Here is a 12,187-nt window from a genome sequence, read left to right as displayed (position 1 = left end):
ATAGCAAATTTCATGAGAAATGACTTTAACATAATTTAGTTTGGGGAGCTAGAATTAAGTAGAGTAAAACTTTGTAAGACATGGTTTACCATTTATTAAATTTCACCATTTTATCTATTTAGAAACCCGGTTCACTACAGGATACGCCTCTGTACTTTCTGCTGCCTTCTGCCTACATGATCAATGTGAAGCCAGGCCCAGACATGTCTCATCTGGAATGATCTGAGAAGAATTTGATTTCACTTTCCTGGGAAGGTTGGAAAAGATTCTGACTTTATCCAGTTTACCAGACATGGCAGTGAAGTGCGTGTGTGTGTGTGTGTGTGTGTGTGTGTTTTGTTTCTGTTTTTGTTTTTGTTTTGAGATGGAGTTTTGCTCTGTCACTCAGGCTGGAGTGCAATGGCATGATCCTGGCTTACTGCAACCTCTGCCTCCCGGGTTCAAGCAATTCTCCTGCCTTAGCCTCCTGAGTAGCTGGGATTACAGGCGCCTGCCACCATGCCCAGCTAATTTTTGTGTTTTTAGAAGAGACGAGGTTTCATTATCTTAGCCAGGCTGGTCTTGAACTCTTGACGTCAGGTGATCCGCCTGCCTCAGCCTCCTAAAGTGCTGGGATTACAGGCGTAAGACACTGTGCCTGGCCGGCAGTGAAGTTTTAAAACTGATGGAGAGGTATCTGCACCTTTTAATTTTTAAAAATTTCTTTTAAATGATGTTGCTAAATGTACATTTTAATATAACGCTATGTCTAAGGGAGGGTCTCAAAGTATCCAAATTTTGATACGAGATGGCTGAACTTCAGGGAGGCAGCAAGTGCAGGGCATGGGTTTCAGGTTTAGTTGATGAATAGTCTAGCTAACTGTTCATCGGCTAACCTGAAGCCCATATTTCTTTCAACCCTTCTGATTGGAAATGTTTCTAAACTGTATTATTCTTTTCTGCAACAGTAAATAGTGATTCTTTGGTGATCTGGGCTATGCTTATAAATGTAATTTCTTATTGGTGAATACCCTAGAATTAGTTCTCATGTCAGATAAACTCACTTTTAGTTTCCATAATATCTTACAATCGAAGTGGTTGATGAGAGTGCAGACGGTCCCCAGCTTACAGCGATTCGACTTACAATGCTGTAAAAGCAACACGCATTCAGTAGATACTATACTTTGGGTACCCATAGGACGGCCAGGCAAGGTGGCTCATGCCTGCAATCCCAGCACTTTGGGAGGCCAAGGCAGGTGGATCACCTGAGGTCAGGTGTTCAAGACCAGCCTGGCATACATGATGAAACACCATCTCTATGAAATAAAAAAAATTAGCTGGGCATGATGGTGGGCGCCTGTAATCCCAGCTACACGGGAGGCTGAGGCAGGAGAATCACTTGAACTTGGGGGGCAGAAGTTGCAGTGAGCCGAGATTGCCCCATTGTACTCCAGCCTGGGCTTCAGAGTGAGACTCCACCTCAAAAAAAGAAAAGAGAAGAAAAAGAGTACCTATATGACCATTCTGTTTTTCTCTTTCAGTACAGTATTCAATAAATTACATGAGGTATTCGACACTTTATTATAAATAAGCTTTGTGTGAGATGATTTTGCCCAACTGTAGACTAATGTAAATCTTCTGAACATGTTCAAGCTAGGCTAAGCTGTGATGTTTGCTAGGTTAGGTGTATTAAGTGCATTTTCACTTAGAATATTTTGCATTTACAATAAGTTTATCAGGACATAACCCCATTGTAAATTGAAGAGCATCTGTAAAGGAAGATGGCTAGATCCTAAGAAGACAGCTACCAGCTTTGTTTCTTCCTCTACTGGGAAACTTTGTGATTTTGAAGGTGAAGAAATGTTGATGGCAACTAGACTCTTTTTTTTGAGATGGAGTCTTGCTCTGTTGCCCAGGCTGGAGTGCAGTGGCACGATCTCAGCTCATTGCAACCTCTGCTCACTGCAACCTCTGCTCACTGCAACCTCTACCTCCCAGGTTCAAGCAATTCTCCTGCCTCAGCCTCCCAAGTAGCTGGGATAATAGGCACGCACCACCCTGCCCAGCAAATTTTTTATTTTAGTAGAGATGGGGTTTCACCATGTTAGCCAGGCTGGTCTCGAACTCCTGCCCTCAAATGATCTGCCTGCCTCGACCTCTCAAAGGGCTTGGGATTACAGGCATGAGCACTAAGCCCAGCCGAGCATAGACTTTTTAGGAAAGGCAAAGTGGTGGCAGAATCCAGTTGTACATATAATTCTGTAGGAGAGATTTACGATCTACAGGCTGGGATGACTCCCTACAGTCTAAGGTAACTGTGATTACAAGATGTGCCATTTTTTAATGCACCCTTAACAAAGAAAAAATTTTCTCATTAAATGATGACACAGTGCCTTCTTATGACATAGATTTTCAAAAATTTTATAGTTACTGAAAGTATTCTTTTTTTTTCAAGAGACAGGGTTTTACTTTGTCAACCTGGCTGGAGTGCAGTTGTGCAATCATAGTTCACTGTAACTTTGAACTCCTGGGCTCAATTGATCCTTTCACCTGAGCCTCTCAAGTAGCTAGGGCTGCAGGTACACAGCATCATTCTTGGCTAATTTTTATATGTTCTGTAGAGACAGGGGTCTCAATGTGTTACTCAGGCTGGCCACAAACTCTTGGCCTCAAGCAAGCTTCTCACATCAGCCTCCCCAAAGTGTTGGATTTATAAGCATGAACCACTGCACCTGGCCAAGTATTCTTTTAGACTTACTTATACATAGATTTTTTTTCTTATTTCTCTTTTTTGGACATATATTTTTATAATATAACATTATCTTACATTAACAGAGAAATGCAAGCAAAATTTTAGTTAAGGCATTTCTAAAACTTCATTTCAATGCTAAATCATGTTGTAATCTTAAAAAATATCAGGTAACCTGCTTAGGTCCCCTTCTGTGCCGTGGGGAAGCTTTGTCCTTTCGCTCTTCACAATAAACTTTGCTACGCTAAAAAGAAAACAAAAGCAAAAAAAAAAAAAACCAAAAACCAAAACAACAACAACAACAAAAATCATTGTAAAAGTCAGTTAAACTTAACATCTGAGATAATAACCATACACACATCTCATCTAAAGTGATGACAATGTGAACAGTATGATCAAGTTCTGATTTGCTCATGCAATGCACCTATGCCGTGACCACCACCTGGCCAGGACAATTAATTGTAAGAGTTCATTGACTGTAAGGCACATCCTTATTTCAGAGATTTAAAAATGTGGAAAAAAATGTGCATCTTGGTGCTAGAGAGGATGTGGAGAAATAGGAATGCTTTTACACTGTTGGTGGGTGTGTAAATTAGTTCAACCATTGTGGAAGACGGTGTGGCGTTTCCTCAAATATCTAGAACTAGAAATACCATTTGACCCAGCAATCTCATTACTGGATATATATCCACAGGATTATAAATCATTTTACTATAAAGACACATGCACACGTATGTTTACTGTGGCACTATTCACAATAGTAAAGACTTGGAACCAACCCAAATGTCTATCATTGATAGACTGGATAAAGAAAATGTGGCACATATACACCATGGAATACTATGCAGCCATAAAAAAGGATGAGTTCATGTCCTTTGCAGGGACATGGATGAAGCTGAAAACCATCATTCTCAGCAAACTATCACAAGAACAGAAAACCAAACACCATGTGTTCTCACTTATAAGTGGGAGTCGAACAATGAGAACACATGGACACAGGGAGAGGAACATCACACACTGGGGCCTGTCGGGGTGGGAGGGTAGAGGAGGGATGGCATTAAGAGAAATACCTAATGTAAGTGACGGGTTGATGGGTGCAGCAAACCACCATGGGATGCACATACCTATGTAACAAAACTGCATGTTCTGCACATGTACCCCAGAACTTAAAGTATAATAATAATAAAAAAAGTGCATCTTGGAGTAAATGAAGTGTGGTGATTTGTTTCTTCCTTTCTCTTCTCCTCCTCTGGTTTGAATAAATTCCTGATATTAGTTTTTCCATTTGTCTCCCTCAGATTAAAATTGAGTTGATCATGATTGAAAAATTACATTTAGGCAGGGTTCAGGGTGTGCTGAGTAACATTTTACTGCATTTTTAAGTTAAATGTTCTTAAAACCTTTTTATTCATTCATAAAGATGCTTCAAAATGTGCTTTTAAAATCTACACGCAGTATGGTTTCATTGTATTATCTGAAAATGTCACTGGGAAATGACCAAAAAGATTCCAGAACTGAGGGGTTGAAAAATGCTATATTGGGCAATTACTGAATCTTCTGTAGTTTTTGAGTAAGGTGGAACCCAATATATGTGAGTAGAAAATATTAGGATGTCTATCCTTGGTGATACTACCTCCTCTGCTGCTCACAGTCTTATCAACTGATACAAAATTTTTTAATTAAAATTTTCAACCTTTGACATCAGAACATCATAGTTCATTAAAGTAGCCCTTTCCATTAATTCCAGAAACTGGACTCCAGTTAACCAATAACTTCTGTATCAGTGACATAATTTCCTGCACAATTGTTACTTTGTAATGGTTAACTTCTCTCTTAGTTGTTCGCAGCAGGGGGTAGTTTTCTTACTTTCTTTCTTTCTTTCTTTTTTTTTTTTTTTTTTTGAGACAGAGTTTCTCTCTTGTTGCCTAGGCTGGAGTGCAATGGTGCGATCTCGGCTCACCGCAACCTCCGCCTCCCAGGTTCAAGCGATTCTCCTGCCTCAGCCTCCTGAGTAGCTGGGATTACAGGCATGTGCCACCACGCCCAGGTAATTTTGTATTTTTAGTAGATACGGGGTTTCTCCATGTTGGTCAGGCTGGTCTTGAACTCCCGACCTCAGGTGATCCCACCGCCTCGGCCTCCCAAAGTGCTGGGATTATGGGTGTGAGCCACCACGCCCAGCCTAGGGAGTAGTTTTCTTTCATGAGTCTGCTATTTATTATCATTCACGGTGACTTAAGACATTTTACCCTATAATAAAACAAAAACCTCTGAGTACTAAGAGATACTACTATTTGACCTCAGTAACTGTCCGTGAACTAAAAAAAAATCCATGGAAGTTACTGACTAAAAAACCGATAGTCCAAACTGAACTATACCAGCAGCAGCCTTTTGATGAGATGGAGTCAGACACTTGGCCATCTAAACACAACTGTTGGTATTAAAAGATAGTGAGAGTCTTTTGAAGTGAAAAAAAAGAAAAGAACATTTTGTTCTGAGATTGTGTAGAATTAAGGTCAGTGGAGAAATTTAGCCTGTCAGTAGTGTGAAAATACGAAAGAAGCCCCTGGAAAATTTGAAACAGGGTGAATCCAGTTTCATTTCATTGTTCTGTTGCTCAAACCTTAAATTACAGAAGGATTAGCACAGTTTAGCAAGAGTAACAACAAAAAACCCGCAACCTCAGATGTACACTACTTAAATTTTTGCTTTAATGAAATCTGATAATAATTTGGGCAGCAAGCCAAATCATAGACTTGAATTCTTTAGGGGGAAAAAGGCATTGACTGCCTAATATATTTTGGCTTTATTGATTTTTTTAAACATTACTTCTGATTAATGTACATGAGATTTTTATACCTGTTTACTTAATGATTGTGCATATAAATAATTGAGAGCTGAGAAACAGAAAAACAAAACTTAGTTTGATGCATTAACTAGCACCTGATATCATTCCTGAGGTATTTGCCAGAGTTTGTAGAGTCAAGCAGAAGAAAATGAGCAACAATTTTATTAACTCCTAGTCTAAGAGGGTCTTGTTCCCGTTGAGAGTGACAAAAATAATTTAATTGTAAGTGAAGGACATGAAGAATTGCCTGGAGTATTGAAAGGATTTTGAGCTTAGCTTGCCCAGTTTTATGAAAGTTTTTTCTCCCCATGGCTGGACTGTGAAATCACCATGGAGAAGAAATTGCTTTATTTAAATAGCCTGCCTGCCTGCCTGCCTGCCTGCTTGCTTGCTTGCTTTTTCTTTCTTTCTTTCTTTTCTTTCTTTCTTTCTCTTTCTTTCTTTCTTTCTTTCTTTTTCTTTCTTTCTCCTTTCTTTCTTTTCTTTCTCCTTCTTTCTTTCTTTCCTTCTTTTCTTTTTCTTTCTCTTCCTTTCTTTCTCTCTCTCTTTCTTTCTTTCTTTCTTTCTTTCTTTCTTTCTCTTTCTCTCTTTCTCTTTCTTTGTTTCTTTTCTTTCTCCTTCCTTCCTTCCTTCATTTCTTTCTTTTCCAATAGTGATGAGATCTTATTGTGTTGCCCAGGCTGCTCTCTAACTCCTGGGCTGAAGTGTTGCTCCTGCCTCAGCCTCCAAAACTGCTGGAATTACAGGCATGAGCCATGGCACCCCGCTTTTAAATATATTTTCTGTGTAAAGACTCTAAGAATCTGTGTAAAGAATCACAACAAACTCCTGGTGAGAGAGAGTAAATTGTGCCGCAATTAGAATTACTCGAAGAAAAGTTTCAATAGCGTGTCTACTTCTGCTGTTCTGCAGCCAGGCCAGCTTAACAGCATCTTAAGCCTCCCAATGAGGCAGGAACCATTTTAAAAAGCCAATCTCTGTCTCTGTCTCTGTCTCTCTCCTCTCTCTTTTTAAAGATTTTACGTGTGAGGGAGATCTTACAGTATTGATCTCACTGTGCCTGGCTTTTTCAGTTAACAGATGAGTGAGTTCTGGGGATCTAAGGTACACTGTGGTGACTGTGGTTAATAATATTATCTGATATACTACTTGAAATTTGCTAAGACAATAGATATTAAGTGTTCTCACCACACATACAAATGTTAATTATGTGAGATGAGAGATGTGCTAATTAACTTGATTGTGCTTATTTCATAATGTATATGTATATCATATCATCATGTTGTATACCTTAAATGCATACAATTTTTTAACGTGTTTTTCTAATTCTTTTTTTTTTTCTTGAGACAAGACTTCACTCTGTCACCCAGGCTGCAGTGCAGTGGTGTGATCATGGCTCGCTGCAGCCTCAACCTTGGACTCAAGTGATCCTCCCACCTCAGCCTCCCAAGTAGCTTGGGACTATAGGCACGCACCACCACACTTGGTTAATTTTTTAATTTTTGTAGAGATGGGGTCCCACTGTGTTGTCCAAGCTGGTCTTGAATTCCTGGGCTCAAGCCCTGGGCCTCCCAAAGTTCTGGGATTACAGGTGTGAGCTACTGCACCTGGACTACAATTTTTATTTGTCAATTATACCTTAATAAAGCTGAGGCAAAAATAAGCCAAAGCCCATCTCTTTGGTTTGGTCCTCACTCCTCATAATTGATCAGTTCCCCCCGGGGGTTCTGATTTTCTGTAACTATAGTGTATTACTTTATTCTTCAGCTTCCAGAAACTAGTGTGTATAAGAACAAATCTATGATAAAAATTATGTATATTGCCAATAGATACACTGAAACACATCAAAGGGTGAATGAGTTGATGATCATTGTAGTGCCAACTCCTGCTACATCCTTCTCTGGTAGCTCATGCAACGGAACTCTCACGTAAAGTCTCCTTCCTTGATACTTTGATGGTTAGACATTTCTTCATTCGCACTGGCTTTCAACTCATCTTCAGTCCACTTTAAGACCTGTGGGTCTATCCACTTTCAAAGAAAGGAAGTAAATGGGCATAACTAATATATGTAAACCAGGCACTTTTTAGAACAAACAATATGCAAAATAAAGGTGGGTAGTGATTGGTTAGAAACGGCACTTCTGGCATTACAAATAATGGATATTATAGGCTAATTTGTGTCTCCCCACAACATTCATATGTTGACATCCTAACCTTGATTGGTTTTTATTATTATTATTATTATTATACTTTAAGTTCTAGGATACATGTGCACAGTGTGCAGGTTTGTTACATAGGTATACATGTGCCATGTTGGTTTGCTGCACCCATCAACCCGTCATTTACATTAGGTATTTCTCCTAATGCTATCCCTCCCCCAGCCCCCCATCCCCCAACAGGCCCCAGTGTGTGATGTTCCCTTCCCTGTGTCCATGTGTTCTCATTGTTCAACTCCTACTTATGAGTGAGAACATGCGGTGTTTGGTTTTTTATCCTTGTGATATTATGCTGAAAATGATGGTTTCCAGCTTCATCCATGTCCCTACAAAGGACATGAACTCATCCTTTTTTATGGCTGCATAGTATTCCATGGTGTATATGTGCCACATTTTCTTTATCCAGTCTATCACTGATGGACATTTGGGCTGGTTCCAAGTCTTTGCTATTGTGAATAGTGGCCCAATAAACATACATGTGCATGTGTCTTTATAGTAACATGATTTATAATCCTTTGAGTATATACCCAGTAATGGGATCGCTGGGTGAAATGGTATTTCTAGTTCTAGATCTTTGAGGAATCACCACACTGTCTTCCACAATGGTTGAACTAATCTACACTCCCACCAACAGTGTAAAAGCATTCCTATTTCTCCACATCCTCTCCAGCATCTGTTGTTTCCTGACTTTTTAATGATTGCCATTCTAACTGGCATGAGATGGTATCTCATCGTGGTTTTGATTTGCATTTCTCTGATGACCAGTGATGATGAGCATTTTTTCATATGTCTGTTGGCTGCATAAATGTCTTTTTTTGAGAAGTGTCTGTTCATATCCTTTGCCTACTTTTTGATGGAGTTGTTTGTTTTTTTCTTGTAAATTTGTTTAAGTTTTTTTATAGATTCTGGATATTAGCCCTTTGTCAGATGGATAGATTGCAAAAATTTTCTCCCATTCTGTAGGTTGCCTGTTCACTCTGATGATAGCTTCTTTTGCTGTGCAGAAACTTTTTAGTTTAATTAGATTTCTATTTTGGCTTTTGTTGCCATTGCTTTTGGTTTTTTAGTCATGAAGTCTTTGCCCATGCCTATGTCCTGAATGGTATTGCCTAGGTTTTCTTCTAGGGTTTTTATGGTTTTAGGTCTTACGTTTAAGTCTTTAATCCATCTTGAGTTAATTTTTGTGTAAGGTGTAAGGAAGGGATCCAGTTTCAGCTTTCTGCATGTGCCTAGATTGGCTTTTTTTTTCCAAATGAGACAGCGTCTCCTTTATTGCCCAGGCTGGAGTGCAGTGGCACACTCATAGCTCACTGCAGCCTTGAACTCCTGGGCTCAAGCAATCCTCCCACCTCAGCCTCAAGTAGCTGAGACTACAGGAATGCACCACTGTGCCCTGTAGCAAGGTTGGTTTTTAAAATGATTTCTGCCTCAGTGGGAGGAATTAGAAGCTGCTAGGCTGACTTTATGCCTGCAGGACAGCTGAAAGTGGATGTAATATTGAAACTTTTCTTTGAGTAATTCCACTTGTGGGTCTTGGGTTGAGTTTCCCAGAAGCAGATCCTGAGGCAAGGATTTGTATACAGTGATTTATTCTGCAAGTGTTTCCTGAGTAATTGGTAAGACATCAGGTAAGGCAACATCCCACTGAGTGCAGCTTCAACATTATTCCACATGAGAGCTCTGAAGTATATATCATGCCTCCAAATTAATCTGACCTAAAGCAAGGGTGCTGGGCTTTCATACTCTCACAATGGTCGGTCCCAGCAGAAGGGACAGAGGTAGGAGTGGGGTGGTGGTAGGGAGAGTGGTGGGGAGGGAGAGAAATCATCAGACACTCTCTGCTCTCTGCCAGTTTGGATGATGCTGCTCCAGTAGTCTGAAGACAGTATGCAAAGAAGAGTCACGGGCATGGCACACAGAAACCGGAGGGGAAACACACACAAGTGCTGAAGGGAAGCCAGTGGATCTGGACAGAGCACCCACAGTGCCCGTCTCAGGTAGTGAGGCACTGACTAAACTCCAGGCAGGGTCCTTTTTCTTCCTGCTCTGCTGTATTTTTGCTGAGTCTGGTCAATTTCTGTATACATAATATTTAGAATTTACCATACCATTTGGACAAGAAAGAAGAAAGATTTACGTTAAAAAGTAAGAGATAACACTTTTTGGTGCATACAATGTGCTGGGTACTTCTCTAAGCGCTGTACCTTTTTTTTGAGATGGAGTTTTGCTCTTTTTACCCAGGCCAGAGTGCTGTGGTGCGATCTCGGCTTACCGCAACCTCCGCCTCCCGGGTTCAAGCAATTCTCCTGCCTCAGCCTCCTGAGTAGCTGGGATTATAGGCACCTGCCACCATGCCCGGCGGATTTTTTGTATTTTTAGGAGAGACGGGGTTTCACCATACTGGCCAGGCTGGTCTCGAACTCCTGACCTCAGGTGATCCACCCCCCCACCCCCCTCGGCCTCCCAAAGTGCTGGGATTACAGGTGTAAGTCATTGTGCCCGGCCTATGGTCTATACATTCTTTTAATCCTATATGCCAGTTTTACAGATAAGGACACTAAGGCTTACAAAAATTAAGTAACTTTTCTATTGGTGATAGAGCTTAAGTGAGGAAGCCAAGATTCAAAATCAGGTTTTGAGTATCATGTAAAAATAAAACAACACAACCAATCTTTTTTGAAGTATAATGACATTTTTGGCCAATTTAAAATCAATTTTGAGACCATCCTTATGAAATAGATACAAATATTTACTTAGTTAAAAGGCTTAAATAGTTCAATGAATGGGTTGGAATGTGTATTTGTTTTGAAATATAATGAATGTCTAGTCAGCTTTTTTCTTAATTTCTCTTTTATAATAAAAGTCTACCATTACCAATAAATATTGAGCAAGTCAGTTTCAGAGGTGAAACTGAAAAAAGGCCTGAAAAAAGAACTCTGGCTCTGGAATATATATTTTTGGTCACATCTACATGCTATCTGGCATAGGAAAAGAGCATTCCTTTCAAGAGTAAAGTTTTGTGCCCGGCCGACTGTGGCAGCTACATAGTCCATCTGACACATTTATTGACTCCAATGAATTTGGCTGTGGTTGAAGACCTCAGGCAATTTTTTCTTCCTTGCTGTGAAATAATTGTCTAGAGACAGGAGAATCCTCCAGATGGCTAGTTACATGCCTCCAGAAGGCCTGGGGCGTTGGTGAATCTCTCCAAGGATTTTTGTAGTTTACAAGTGGCTTTTGGTTGAAGAATCTCATTATTCAGATCCCTCAGAATGGGATCTCCAAGGTGGCGTGTTTGCGAAGGAAATTGTAAAGTAGGTATGTGGTTGCATCTCAGCATTTCTGGGTAAAACTCTCTAATGCAGAGTTTCTTTTTTTTTTTTTTTTATTAAAAAAACAACATTGATATTTAAAATCGTTTCTTGTTTTTTCTAGCATTATTAGGATCTTTTTTTGGCATATACCTCTCTTCCTCACTTTCATGTCTCAAACCCCTATCTTTTCATACTGGAGGTAAAATGGGTAAAAATTACTAAGCATAGCTTGCCAGGTTCTTGCTTCCAAATGAAAAGTACATGTGCATCCCACAGACTTCTCTATCCAAATTTCTCCGGTTATTTCTAGGATTTCCCAGGGAAGGAGCTCATAAGTCTGTACTGCTTCCCATGTTCCTCATTCTCCACTCTAGCACCCTTTGGTGCTATTTCCTGCTTCTGCCTCTACTGCTCGTGCAGCCGAGTGCTGGCCCCTGGGCACTGTTACCGCTATGGGATGACGCTGTCTCCTGCCAGCACCACTGCCTTGGTTATGCTAGAGTCCTCAGGGGCCCAGGGAGCCCTGCAAAGACAACTCTGCTCCCTGCACCAGAATGACTCTCACCTCCCCCTCCCTCTTCCATGTTATATTTTACATACAGTACAAAAGAAGAGCTGTTTGTGTTCAGTGCTTCATAGAATTTATATTGAATACGTATTTCAGGTTTTACTTGTAGCCACATCCATTCTCCATGAGTTCAAGGAGACCAAAACTGGGCTTACATCACATTTAAGCCCATCTCCCATGACCTAGGCTTTGTGACTGGGACCAATTTTACTTACTTCTCTACTTCCTTTTACTTCAGGATCCGTTTTTTTTTTTTTTTTTTTTCCCAGGAGATGCCTTAGTTTCTCATAAAAATACATTTCTGATGGGTCCACCTAACCGTCTGTCAGGCATGCTTATATATCTGTGAATCCCGTTGATAGATACAGCTGAGACTTCAGCTAGGATGCCTCCCTCCCTCCTTCTCTCCCTCCCTCCTCTCCCTCCCTTCCTTCTTCCTCTGTCTTACTCTCCCTTTTCATCTCTCTCCTTTTACACTCATACACAATATTAATGTATTCATCAAGTACCACT

At 40.3% G+C, this 12,187-nt stretch overlaps 1 protein-coding gene across 1 annotated transcript in view; it reads left to right on the top strand.

Annotated features, from left to right (window-relative positions):
• The first annotated feature begins 4,657 nt into the window (after positions 1-4,657).
• Positions 4,658-12,187, top strand: part of DCDC2 (doublecortin domain containing 2) — a 215,211-nt gene continuing 207,681 nt past the window's right edge. The window contains exon 1 of the mRNA XM_054492628.2: positions 4,658-4,775. The gene's annotated coding sequence lies outside the window, so the exon portion shown is untranslated. The remainder of the gene's footprint in view (positions 4,776-12,187) is intronic.

The sequence above is a fragment of the Pongo pygmaeus genome, chromosome 5, assembly GCF_028885625.2.
Source record: "Pongo pygmaeus isolate AG05252 chromosome 5, NHGRI_mPonPyg2-v2.0_pri, whole genome shotgun sequence".
NCBI classification, from domain to species: domain Eukaryota; kingdom Metazoa; phylum Chordata; class Mammalia; order Primates; family Hominidae; genus Pongo; species Pongo pygmaeus.
The sequence above is the reverse complement of the archived record's forward strand: the minus strand, read 5'-3'. Positions and strand labels throughout refer to the sequence as shown.